Here is a 14,712-nt window from a genome sequence, read left to right as displayed (position 1 = left end):
TTACTTGAGTAATAAAATGTAATATCCGGGAAATATTGTGGAATTATTTTTATCAATAAATAGTTGTCATGTGATTTTATGTGAACTTTTGGAGAATTATTTGATGGTTAAAATTGATGTTTGGATGTTTATATGTGATATAATTAGGGTATTTTAATTTTTAATTTTCCAAAATAAAACATTGATAAATTGGTATTTTTCTAAAAAAAATAGCTTGTTATATGATTTTATAAAGATTTATGGATTAATAATTATTTTCTGAGTAATTATAAAAAACTATTTTATAAAATCGGGAATTGTTCAATTTGAACCGTTTTTGCATTTTTAAAACCCGAAATTCATTGGAAAACTCCTTCCTAACCTAATCTGATTATTCTGAACATTTTCCGTGTTTTAACTTTTTCGATCCGGGTTACGGTTTGACCCGTACGAGTCCCGACGCAAAATTTTCGATACAATAGTCATTTCGGTAGATCAATAAAAACTGTATTCTCGAGAGACGGGATATTTTACATTATTTTCTCACGGGGTGTTTTATAAGAAACTCTGTTTTAATAATCATTCAAATATGGTATCTAATTGTAATTGTAGTTTTTGTTTTAAAAGTGATTTTATGGAAATTTATTTCCATAAATATTGGGATTATCCTTGAAATTATTTGTATGACTTTATAATTTTAATAATTATTTATGGGAATTTATAAATTTTAGAAAATATTTTTTCGTCAATTATTTATCTCTAAATGATTTTCTGATTGCATTTGTGTGTAAATTCAGTAGTTAATTCCATATGGCATCAAAAATTACGAAACTCGTATATTCTTAAGTTTTTAATATTTCGAGAATTTTAAAATTATTTCTGAAATTTTTCGTATTAAATTCACTCGCACGTTTGTTCCTTAAATTGTAAAATGCTGGTCTGATGTGCGTTCCAAAAATGATTTAAAAATTATGAAAATTTTATGTTATTAATTTTAAATTATTCCGAGAATTTTAAGGCTATTCTCATAAGTTTTTGGGTTATTTTACCCATGCAATTGCTCGTTTAATTGCGAATTGCGGAGTAAATTCAGGTTCAGGAAAAAGAATAGATACGATCATAAATCAGATATATATAACTGTGTTTATCCTTTTTCCCAAGTTCATATCCCAGTCTGTCTCATTCAATCTCTCTCATTTAATTTCTCTCATCTCTCTGTAATCTCTCGACCTCTCTCTCTTAATCTCTCTCGCTCCTCTCTTCTCCCTCTCTTCTCCATCTCCCCCGCCTCTCCCATCCCTATGTTTCCCTTTCCCTTTCCATTTCCCCTACCCGTTACTTCCTATTCGTCGAGATTCACTTCCTCCGCCTTGTTCTTTTTCCGGTAATTTCCGCCTTTGTTTTGTTGTTCCCTGTGCTGACTATTGTTATGTTTGTTTTCCAGCTTGTGGTTCTGTTTTTCCGGCCATAGCCATACATGTATGCGTGTGTGTGGTTGGTATGTGTATGTGTTTAGTCCGTTTGTGCTGTGAGTTTTGCGCGTGCTTGCATGCACCTATTTGGGGGTTCTGTTATTTATTTAATTATTTTATTTTCTTGCAGGAAATTATTGAATAAATATTCGTGAAATAAAAATGAATTTCGTGCGGAAAATTATATAATTAATCGGTGAAATTCGTAAGGAAACCCGAATTAATCGGGCACCGACGAATTTTATCGCCGTCGACGGTGGACAGTGATGATTATTTCTGAGTCCTACATTTATAAATTAAATAAATTAGTTTATAAAATTAATTTCGAAACGAAAATGAGTTATTTATTTTAGAAGTTGTAGTGGCGTTCATATTATGAAATTGGTTTGGATTGTGAATTGATTGTGATTGTTGGGTTGATTACGTCGATTATGTTTCGACGGGATAGTCCGCTAAACATAGGAAACGCTGCCGGATTTTCGGGAAATTAATTCCAAAAATTCGGGAACATGACCTATAATTATCGAAACATCAAAAGAGAATATATAATTACATTATACGAAATCTGGTTGTGTGTCATGATGAAATATTTTACACATGTTCGACAACCCTATTTTCTGAAGCAATAATTGTACGTATTTTCTAAAAACAAATACCAAACCGAGTTCCGAAGACGTAAACCTTAATTGTTATGTGTATTTCAATAATACATATAAATACGAGTCGGGTTATGAAATCGTATGGGTAGAATTGATAGTGAGGTTATGTTAATCATAAGCGACCACCTAATTAAGGGTATTTCGATTCTGTAGGATTCAGAAGAAAGACCCAAGTCCCGAAGTCGGTTTAAAAATAACCTAGCATTCAGTAGGAAAAACTCTATAAGATGCGAATTGGTCAAGACAATAAGAACTAGACATTGGATAAGAATGGAATATAGTAGTATCGAGTATCTAGCTTCTAGCAATTGCGGGAGCAGCATATTGAAATAGAAAGATAGTAAGATCATGAGACATCAGACTAAGATGATCGTGTTATTGCTAAATACCAAAGTCAAGTATTCCTAAACTTTCTTCTGATTTATTACAAGTATTTCTTTCCAATTCTAAGTTCTGAATAGTTAACTATTATATAATTCGCTGCAATTACTCTTAATTATGCACATACCTTTCATTATTGTTCCTTTATTATCGATTGATCTCGTGAGCAAATACCTATTATTTCGGGTTATTTGCGAACCCTGAATCGGGATGTTTTGAAATCAAAATGATTTGATATCAAAATACTCCACAGACTGGATGGTTACGATAGGGCCAGAAATGAACTGGACCCTAAGGGCCGGGGATGGACCGGACCCCTGATATTGGGCCATAGTGCCTGGGTCCTCGAATGGATCTATATAGGTAGGCATAGATCTACATTATATCCTGATTGATTAGCAGGGTATGAGTGTGAACGTTGATCTAGTGTCTAGTCTAATTTATTGTTGATCGCCATTAACGACATTCCTTCTTGAGAAGTTCTATGATTACAAAATCGGACAAAGACCTGATTGTAAAGATGAATTAGTAAATTACTCGATGCTTTTGATTTATGATTGAAAGCTAATAGAGGCCAATATTTTATTCGATCAACTACTTCAAACAAAAAAAAACTAAAATTATTTAAAGATTGTGTCCGGAAATTTCTTCTGATATTGATACCTGGAAATTAGTTATATTACTTGATGGGCATTTTTTGCTCACTCTTACTTTGTGAATTCTTATTTCTTTCATAATCAAATGAGGATAAAGCTGAATATCTCTTGATAGAGAGCAAAAATTAGAGAGATCTCAGCTACAAGAGGGTGGACATGTTAGAATGAATAAGACAAGGGAGTTAGTACATAGGTTATAAACTTGTATTTTAGTTGTTGTAGATTTTAAAAGGTTAGATTCTTGTTTCATATCATAACCTGTAAATGATCCAGGAATTGAGGGGTCATCTGTATATTATTTTAAATTATTTAAAGATTGTTTAGTGAAACCCAATCCTGACCCCGGATTTGGGAATGTTACAAGTTGGTATCAGAGCAACAGGTTATTGGTCCCTGAAATAAGAATGGGTGGGAGTAACATAGGTATAACAGGCCATATAAGATAGGAAAGACCCTGAGTATACTCATTTTGAGTTCGAATCGAGTGTAAATTAGGATTAGCGGATCTGATAGGGATTAGTAAGATAGAATATTGTTAAGAAAAGTGTAAGGGGGATATATTGACGCTATAGATATATTGAGTTCCCAGATCCTATAGTTGTGAAGAGTCGACAGCTCGATGGAGACTGGGTAAATCACCCTGCTTTTTGTATGGTTTTAAAGAAAAATGTGATTGATTCTTGTGAGAACTTCTTATAAGGAAAGATAGAAGAGTTTTAGTATGATCCAACTTAGAATTGTGTAGTAGGACATGAAAGGAATATGTCCTAAGTCCAATCATGTATTAGGATTTAGGAATAACTTTTGTGTAATCTGTTTTGATTTCATTGATATTAATAAAAGACTTGTTTTGTTTTTATTACGGGCTCTATCTATTTAAGTGTTTAAATAAGATATACCATAGTTTAGAGTAAAGCTTTTTATGGATTATGATGAGATCATAATAGTGAGACCTAAAAGATGATAACTCTAAACTTTAATAGTTCCTGGTCGTAGGATTACTAACTGGTAATTAATAATCCGCAAAGATCGGTACATACTATGCTTGCTTCATTATGAAGGATGTCTGTTCTCATAGACATTTGTGTGGTGACACTATAGCTAGTATGTAGGTGCTTATTATAGAATAAGTTCACTGAACATGACTCGCATAGCTGAACAACTGATGGAGTTCACTCACGTGTCAGCAGTTGTTCACATAGTGATAGTTGTACAAGTATCCTTAGACTTGAGGTCATCATAGTCATCTTGTGTACACTGAACTATGCTTTGGTTTAGTTCTTAGTCTCCAGGGATAATTATTAGGGCTCTACCGGGTATAGGAATTTGTACACGAAGATAGTGTATGATCAATAAAGGATCTACCCCTTCCAGTGAAGGAAGCGAATGTTCAAGGCTGATCTACTTATGCTAGTTCAGGAATCTCTGGCCACAGTAAATGAAATTAGAAAGGAGTTTCTAATTTGCATAGAACTACGCATAGTAAATGGTAAGCAAGTGATTGAATTAGATAGGCTTGACACGAGATCCATGCCTTGTATTTAATCGGGACATTGTAGGGTAGAAGGAGTTTATTGTACGGTAACTATTCACTGAATAGGTTCTTGGTATTCTAAGCAGTGAATTCATATTATCCGGATAGTCGCGATATGCTGAGAAGTATCCCTCACGATGTAGAATAAATGTGATTAATTAATTAATCATATTTAATAAATTAAAGAATTTATATAAATAATGATAAAATAGTTTTATTATTATTTATTTCTACTACCGGCTTAATATTGAACCTACAGGGTCAAACCATAAAAAGAGAATGATTTTATGGTGGAGGAATTAATTAATAATGGCTAATAATTATTTATTTATGAAATAAATAATTAATTGGCAAATTTAATAATTGATTAAATGAGATTTAATTGATTATAAATTAATTAAGAAAAGTTCTTAATATTATTAATTAAGGATTTAATTTTTGGAAATTAAATCAAGAGAGAGAATTATTTCTAAAGTGTTTAGAAAAAGGATTAATAATTAAAAGGTGTTTTAATTATTAATGAGAATAATAAATGGGATAATAATAATAATATTTATGGGAAAATTTCAGCTGAAAATTTTGCCTATAAATATACTATTATAGACCCTATTTTGATTCGAACCCAAGAACCCAAAAACCCAAAAAGTTTGGAAACCCCAATTCTCTCCACCTCCTTCCTCCTCCTTAACATCGTTTTCTTGGTGGATACCGGTGGAGTGCTTCACACTTGAGGAGCAACTGCTAAGGATCTCTGATCGTTGTCTCCGAATTATTTTAAAAGGTTAGATTCGATCCCTCGAATTTTTATTCATGATCTGTATGCATTTATTTGGATTTTATATGTGCGAAAGTGTTTTACCATGCCCCCGCTGCTATTAAAAATCCAACAATGGTATCAGAGCACAGGTTGTATGCATATAGATCTGTGGTAAAAATTTTAGAATTTTATGTGCTTGTATGAATTAATTATGATTTTTACAAGTTATATCATGGATTAATTTTGTCTGATGAGAAATCGTTTCTCATAATAATTTTGAATGATGATCCGGGTTCTACAAGTGTTGTAGATCGTCTGGGTATTTTTTCATAATTTTATGATGTAAAGATTTTTTATTATAAATTTTTGAAGTTCTTGTAATTAAAATTCGTAATTAAATAAATATATATATATATGATTTGTAAGTAAGTATATATATATTATACATCTGCTGCTATACATCTGCTATTATGTGTTGAATGCACGGAAAAGGTACAGTAAAAGGACAGGCACGGCGATCGAGAAAACTGTCAGGCGGCGGAAAAAGAAAAGAAAAAGGGGGTGTAACGCATTCCGGGAATGCGTTACACACCTGTGGCGCATTAACGGAATGTGTTACACCTTTTAATGGCTTAAAAGGGTTGTAACGCATCACCGGAATGCGTTACAGGGCTTGTAACGCATTCCTGTAATGCGTTACAGCCCGACTATTTACATTAAAATTGATTTTCTGGGAGTTTCGTAACTCCGTTTTAGGCGTGCAATATACCGTTGGATTCATTTTTCCGAGACGGATCTAATGGAGTGATCAATTTTAGTTTATATAAAAGTTTTGAACTGTTTATATTTCCAGAAGTGTTCTAAAGCTGTTTTTAACTGTTTTAACTGCTTTTAAATGCTTCATGTGATACATAGAGATGTATAATGCTTAGACTAATTTGCTAGATGATATAACATGCCCACCTTGATGTTTATTCATGTTGATATATGTGATATATGCTTAGTTTATCATGCGATGATAGATTTAGGTGAACTTAAATGAACATAAGGCGTTTGTTAGACAACCTAGTATAGTGAATTGTTTCATAACCTTAATAACAATATTATGAATACAATCATGAGATTCTTGTGTTTGTGAAACACGTAATTGAATATGAATTTTCGATATGAAAGAAAGGATGATTCTGTCAACAACAGATTTCTATCTGTAAGAAAGGGTTATTAAGTGACGCCTCTTGACAATGCTCCACCCGATCTGGGAATCATCTGATTATTGATTATTGATTTGAAATATTTAATTTAAAAGGAAGAATTTCTTTATAATATGATTATGATTGTAACGTAATATAATCCCTCTAAAATTAAATAATATCAAGTAGTAATTGGCCAATGATACAACGGGCTTGTGTCGGTCACAGCCTTCCAACATGATAGAAAAGTAGTTCTTATTTTTGAATCATTGTCGGTTCGTGCTACAGCCGAGGGCTTTGATTTCGAAATAAGAAATACTTGTCTATTACATAGAGATGTGTACATTGAATAAGAATCTAAAGGTCGGTACGTGCTACAGCCATGGGCCTTTGGGGACTGATTCAACTGTACGGAATGTTGGGTTAGACTTGACTTAGAATATTGAGTTTGTCATGCTACAGCCGAGACTCAATTATTCAAGAGGCTAAAGTTTGATTAGGGAATAACATGAGATGTAATTGATAAGAGTTGTCTGCCTATTGAACATTACATGGCGGTTCGTGCTATAGCCGGGGTCGTGTAATGGAATGTAGGATCCCTATTCCCACTAGCATTATGAATGCTTAATTTTTCACGTAGGGGGTTGAATATATTAGATAAACTAGTGGGAGCCACTTATGAATAAAGACCCGATTCATATAGTGTTTTAAAATGAAATCAAATATTTGCTAAGTGTTGTTATGTGTTTATCATTTACAGATTTACTTTGTACGTTATGTCTTCTGCACTATCACTCAGGAGCATACTAGATGCTCATAAATTGACTGGTCCTAATTATGCTGACTGGCTTCGAAACTTGAGAATTGTTCTCAGGATTGAGAAGCTGGAATACGTGATTGACTCACCTAAGCCTACTGAACCTGCTAGTGATGCACATAATGATGAACATGTTGTGTATCGTAAGTGGATAGATGATGCAAATGTTGCTCAATGCATCATGCTAGCTTCCATGAACATTGAGCTACAGAAGCAACATGAGCATATGGATGCTCATACTATCCTCATGCATCTACAAGAGTTGTATGATGTGGCGGGGAGGACAGCTCGATATGAGATATCGAAGGAGTTGTTCGGTTGTAGGATGTCTGAGGGATCATCTGTGAATGACCATGTACTTAAGATGATCAATTTGATTGAACGTCTTGGACAACTTGGTTTTGCCATGGATGGGGAGCTGAGCCAAGACTTGGTCTTGCAATCGCTTCCGAGTTCGTTCTCGCAGTTTGTTGTGAACTTTCACATGAATAAGTTGGATGTCAGCCTGCCTGAACTCCATAACATGTTGAAGACTGCAGAATCGAATTTTCCCCCTAAGAAGAGTTCTGTTCTTCTAATTGGTGAAGGTTCAAATCCTAAGAAAAGGAAGAGGAACTCTTCCAAGAAGAAGAAAATAGGTGAGAAAATGCCGGTTCCACCAAAAGCTGAAGACCCCAAGAGCAAAGTTGTTTGCTTTCACTGTAACAAGGTGGGGCACTGGAAGAGTAACTGCAAGGTTTACCTTGCAGAATTGAAGAAGAAGAAGGGTAGTGAGACTACCGCTTCTGATTCAGGTATGTTCATGATAGAAATGAATATGTCATTAAATCAAATTTCTACTTGGGTATTAGATACCGCCTGTGGTTCTCAAATCTGCAATTTGCTGCAGGGACCAAGGAGAAGTAGGACTCTTGAGGAAGAGGAGGTGATTCTACTGATGGGAAATAGAGCAAGAGTTGCTGCTGAAGATGTAGAATCATTTCATTTACATATGCCTATGGGCAAGACTATTGTTTTAAATAATTGTTATTTTGTTCCCTCGATTGTGAGGAATATTATTCCCATGTTAGACTTGGCTGGATTTTCATTATTGAGAATAATGAATGTTCTACTCTTAGAGATAATATTCTTTATGGACGTGGTACTTTAAATAATGGTCTGTATGAATGTGACATAATTTGCTTCAGATTGAACAAACTAATAAAAGAAAAGGGATGATGAAAATATCACTTCATAGTGGCACTGCAGTCTCCATTTAGTAGACATGGAGAGAGGGCTGCAAATTTGCTAGGAATGGTACACACAGATGTATGTGGACCAATGTCTACGCAAGCCATGGGTGGATTTTCATACTTCATTACTTTCATAGATGATAGATATGGATTCGGATATGTGTTTGATGAAACACAAGTCTGAGGCCTTTGAAAGGTTCAAAGAATATAAGTATGAAGTGGAGAAACAACCAAACATAGTATTATAATTCTTCGATTAGATCGAGGTGGTGAATACTTGAATGGAGTGTTTCTAGATTATCTCAAAGTAAATGGTATAGTCTCCCAGTGGACTCCTCCAGATTGGTATCTGAAAGGAGAAATCGAACTTTGTTAGACATAGTTCAGTCCATGATGAGCTATGCAAATCTTCCAGTATTCCTATGGGGTTATGCATTGGAAACATCAGCATATTTACTGAATAAGGTGCCTTCCAAAATCTGTTCCTCAAACTCCGTATGAGATATGGAAAGAAAGGAAACCGAGTCTTAAACACGTTAAGATTTGGGGATGTCCAGCTTATGTCAAGAAAGTTGACCCAGATAAGCTGGAATATCGATCCGTAAAATGTAGTTTTGTGGGATATCCTAAAGAGACTTTAGGGTATTACTTTTGCACCGATCATCGGGTGTTTATCTCCAGACATGCTACCTTCTGGGAAAAGGAGTTTATCCTTGAAGGAAATAGTGGGAGCAAAATTGAACTTGATGAAGTTCAAGAAGCACAAACTACTATAGATCGAGTGGAAATACCTGTTCTGACTGAACAACCTTTTATGGAACAACCCATTCATAGATCAGGGAGAGTGTCTCGCCAACCTGAGAGGTAATATGGCCTTGTCATTGAGAATGACAATGAGTTGTCGATCATTGATGATGACGACCCTGTGACCTATAATGAGGCTATGAGTAGTTTTGACTCAGAGAAATGGCATAGTGCCATGAAATCCGGAATGGAATCTATGTATACGGTATACGAAAGAATGATTAGAGCAGATGGCCAGGTGGAGACCTATAAGGCCAGGCTTGTGGCAAAAGGATTCAAACAAAGGCAATGGATTGACTTTGATGAAACCTTTTACCTGTAGCCCTGTTAAAATCAGTTCGGATTTTGCTTGCGATTGCTGCTTACTACAACTATGAGATCTGGCATATAGCCAGATGGTTTTCTTTCCGAGGGAAATGAAAACCTAGTGTGTAAGCTACTGCGAACCATATGTGGTTTAAAGCAAGCTTCTCGTAGATGGAATATCCGTTTTGATGAGACAATCAAAGAGATTGATTTTATCAAAAACGTAGATGAACCATGCATCTACAAAAGGGTTAGTGGGAGCGCGATAACATTTCTAGTGTTGTATTGAAATAGAGTTGACACACATAACAACATAGCAGACCCACTCACAAAGCTACTTTATGAAAGTCACTTTGATCATCATAAAGACTAGATGGGTATTAGATACCAGAGTGATTGGCTTTAGTACAAGTGGGAGATTGAAAGGAATATGTCCTAAGTCCAATCATGTATTAGGATTTAGGAATAACTTTTGTGTAATCTGTTTTGATTTCATTGATATTAATAAAAGACTTGTTTTGTTTTTATTACGGGCTCTATCTATTTAAGTGTTTAAATAAGATATACCATAGTTTAGAGTAAAGCTTTTTATGAATTATGATGAGATCATAATAGTGAGACCTAAAAGATGATAACTCTAAACTTAAATAGTTCCTGGTCGTAGGATTACTAACTGGTAATTAATAATCCGCAGAGATCGGTACATACTATGCTTGCTTCATTATGAAGGATGTCTGTTCTCATAGACATTTGTGTGGTGACACTATAGCTAGTATGTAGGTGCTTATTATAGAATAAGTTCACTGAACATGACTCGCACAGTTGAACAACTGATGGAGTTCACTCACGTGTCAGCAGTTGTTCACATAGTGATAGTTGTACAAGTATCCTTAGACTTGAGGTCATCATAGTCATCTTGTGTACACTGAACTATGCTTTGGTTTAGTTTTTAGTCTCCAGGGACAATTATTAGGGCTCTACTGGGTATAGGAATTTGTACACGAAGATAGTGTATGATCAATAAAGGATCTACCCCTTCCAGTGAAGGAAGCGAATGTTCAAGGCTGATCAACTTATGCTAGTTCAAGAATCTCTGGCCAGAGTAAATGAAATTAGAAAGGAGTTTCTAATTTGCATAGAACTACGCATAGTAAATGGTAAGCAAGTGATTGAATTAGATAGGCTTGACACGAGATCCATGCCTTGTATTTAATCAGGACATTGTAGGGTAGAAGGAGTTTATTATACGGTAACTATTCACTGAATAGGTTCTTGGTATTCTAAGCAGTGAATTCATATTATCCGGATAGTCGCGATATGCTGAGAAGTATCCCTCACGATGTAGAATAAATGTGATTAATTAATTAATCATATTTAATAAATTAGAGAATTTATATAAATAATAATAAAATAGTTTTATTATTATTTATTTCTACTACCGGCTTAATATTGAACCTACAGGGTCACACCATAAAAAGAGAATGATTTTATGGTGGAGGAATTAATTAATAATGGCTAATAATTATTTATTTGTGAAATAAATAATTAATTGGCAAATTTAATAATTGATTAAATGACATTTAATTGATTATAAATTAATTAAGAAAAGTACTTAATATTATTAATTAAGGATTTAATTTTTAGAAATTAAATCAAGAGAGAGAATTATTTCTAAAGTATTTAGAAAAAGGATTAATAATTAAAAGGTGTTTTAATTATTAATGAGAATAATAAATGGGATAATAATAATAATATTTATGGGAAAATTTCAGTTGAAAATTTTGCCTATAAATATACTATTATAGACCCTATTTTTATTCGAACCCAAGAACCCAAAAACCCAAAAAGTTTGGAAAACCCAATTCTCTCCACCTCCTTCCTCCTCCTTAACATCGTTTTCTTGGATGCTTTTATTTGGATTTTATATGTGCGAAAGTGTTTTGCCATGCCCCCGCTGCGATTAAAAATCCAACAGGACAAGCTCCAGGATGGATGTAATAAGTTGATTGAAGCTGAAGAAGATTCAACATCGCAAGTTTCAAAGGCATTACCGTTGCGAGAAGTTTTTTATCACTTTTCGGGTGCCGCGCAAGGAATGACATTTATCTTATTAAATATGCTTCAGATTAACAGGAAGATACTATTTTATTTATGGATAGAATGTTGAATTGCATTAACTGGTTGTAAGCATAACATCAAGGACGACGATGAGAATATCAAAGATAGTACCAGATGCCAGCATTGGAGTTAGAGTTATGAATAAAATGGTATGCAACGGTAAATGAAGTTTTCGTCGACTAATGAATGTGAAATGAACATGAGGAAGAGTAAAAGACATATCAAGGTGAATGGACCATTATGTGGTCGTTGTTTTATTAGGTACCCTACTAGTTGATTATGAGAATAACAAATAACTCATATAGTAATGACGACCATGTGTGCGATTTTCAAAATTTTAAAACAAGTTTTCGAAAAGGATTTTCTTAATAAACTTTCAAAAGATCTTTACATAAAATGAGTTTCAAAATTTGGTTTTCGAATTACTACATGAGTTCTTGTTATTAGAAGCAGTTGATTACCGGGAAGAATGGTTGATCTAGACTCAGTATTGTTAGTTTAGAGGGCCAAGTAGACCCACTGATACAGAGAAGTTTGAAATTTTCTCAAAAAAAAAGTACAAACCTTGTTTAATAGTATCAGTAATTGAATCAACGTGCGGAAATATTATTTATCCAATTCATAAAATTATTAAAGTTTAAAAATGTTCGTATACCCTGAAGAAACTGAGGATGATCGAAGGAATCTTCCAGACTATTGAAGAAGAATAATATTTCCTATTGACGGAGTCAAGATATTGCATGATTGATGGTTATTCTACGCGGCATAGATAAAATTAGAAGCTATGACTATAAATTTTGTAAAGACACGATTATGGTCAAACTACTAAAGTGATGAACGTGGATGGTGAGCAACGATGACATTCTTTTTTATAAATGACAGCGTATACTCTTCTTGATTCATGAATACGTATGAGCTTTTCTCAATAATAAATTATGTGAGGAAAGAAAAAAGAAACCTTATTGTATCCCTTTCAAGTCATTCTTTCTTCAAAATATTGCTTTCTGATTGAGACAAGCAGTGTTATGATGTGATACTTTATCGAAACGAAGCAGAATCCAGTGGGACGCTGTTGAGTGGCATTTATGATACTTTATTATGCTCTAATAAGCTTTGAATTGATGCATTTATACTCAAGTTATTAAGTGTTTTAATGTGTTTTCTAGTGTTTTTGTATTTCAGGCATTATCTAGGTAATCAGGTGAATTAGCATTATTTTGGTGATAATTTGGTGTCAAGATGGTGTTGGAATAAAAGCTGGTGGAAGCCGGCTCGAAGCAGCAAAGAAAAAGATGAAATCTGAGTTATTCCCAGAAGGACGGCGCGCCCGTGCTGTGATAGCGTGTGGCCGTGCCACGATTCCAGATGACAGCGCGCCTGCGCTGTGTTAGCGCGCGCCCACGCCGGTGCGAAAGTTTTGAATCCAGATTCTAATACAATTCTAATTGGGAGACTTCCAAATTGATTAGTGATGCTATAAATATTAAAATAAGAATGTTTTCATAGGAGAGACGTACCAGAGCACAAGGAGAGCCGTAAAAAGACCGTATTAGCACAATTCAACAAAGACGAAGAAGATCTTGTTTTTACTTGTGAATCTTTGTTTTAAGTTGTAACTTGGATGCTAGTGGTTCGAAGGGAAGTTTTTGAGGAAGAAAAGAAGGTAGAAGAAGAAGAGAAAGTCGAGGAACCAACTTTAGTAGAGATGGGTGATCAAGCAGAAAATCCTAAGGCTTTGATGGACTATTCTCAGCCTAAGATTAATGACATTCAGTCAAGTATCATCAGGCCAGCCATTAGGGCTAATACTTTTGATATCAATTCAAGCACGATTCAGATGATACAGTAATCAGTTCAGTTTGGGGGTTCTCCTACTGAAGACCCCAACATGCACATCAGGGATTTCATCGAGATCCATGACATGTTCAAATTCAGTGATGTGACTGTAGATGTTATCAAGCTACGACTCTTTTCATTCTCTCTGAGGGACAAGGCTAAGTGATGGTTACATTATCTACCAGCAGGGTCTATCACCACTTGGGAAGATCTTTCTCAAAAGTTTCTCACTAAATTCTTCCCTGTGGCGAAGACTACTGCAATCAGGAATGCTCTTACTCAGTTTGCTCTGCAAACTGGAGAATCTATGTGTGAGGCTTGGGATCGATATAAGGAGATGCTAAGGAAGTGCCCACACCATGGCATGCCTGATTAGATGATTATTAACTATTTTTATAATGGATTGGGTGCTACTTCTAGACCCATGCTTGATGCAGCATCAGGAGGAGTCTTGTGGGCTAAAAGTTACGATGAAGCTTATGAACTTATTGAACTGATGGCTGCTAATGAGTACCAGAATCCTTCCCAGAGACTGACTCGGGGAAAGGTAGCAGGAATTCTGGAGTTGGATGCAGCAACTGCTATAGCTGCCCAACTTAAGACTTTGACGATGAAGGTGGACACTTTGGATAATTATGGAGTTAATCAAATTGCTAGTGTCTGTGAGTTTTGTGTTGGTACCCACGAGACTGATCAGTGCACAATTTCTAGTGAATCAGCTCAGTTTGTGAGCAACTTTCAGCGTTCGCAGCAACCTGTGCCAGCCACTTATCATCCCAACAACCGCAATCATCCTAATTTTAGTTGGAACAACACTCAAAATGCGGTTCAACAGCCTTATCAGCAGTATCCAGCTAAGCAGTACAACCCCCCTGGTTTTCAGCAACCGCAATATACACCAAGACAACAACTCCAGCTGTAACAAGCCAATGAAAAATCTGAATTAGAGGAGTTGAAACTTATGTGCAAGA

General features: G+C 34.9%; 1 non-coding gene across 1 annotated transcript; it reads right to left on the bottom strand.

The window, feature by feature from the left end:
* Window positions 1-14,000: 14,000 nt before the first annotated feature.
* On the bottom strand, window positions 14,001-14,107 carry LOC141688346 (small nucleolar RNA R71). Its single transcript, XR_012561793.1, has one exon. It is a non-coding gene; the product is annotated as a small nucleolar RNA R71 (small nucleolar RNA).
* Between the last annotated feature and the right edge of the window lie 605 nt (window positions 14,108-14,712).

The sequence above is a fragment of the Apium graveolens genome, chromosome 9 (genome assembly GCF_009905375.1).
Source record: "Apium graveolens cultivar Ventura chromosome 9, ASM990537v1, whole genome shotgun sequence".
NCBI classification, from domain to species: Eukaryota; Viridiplantae; Streptophyta; class Magnoliopsida; order Apiales; family Apiaceae; genus Apium; species Apium graveolens.
Note: the sequence above shows the minus strand (reverse complement) of the source record. Positions and strands in the feature narration are given on the sequence as shown.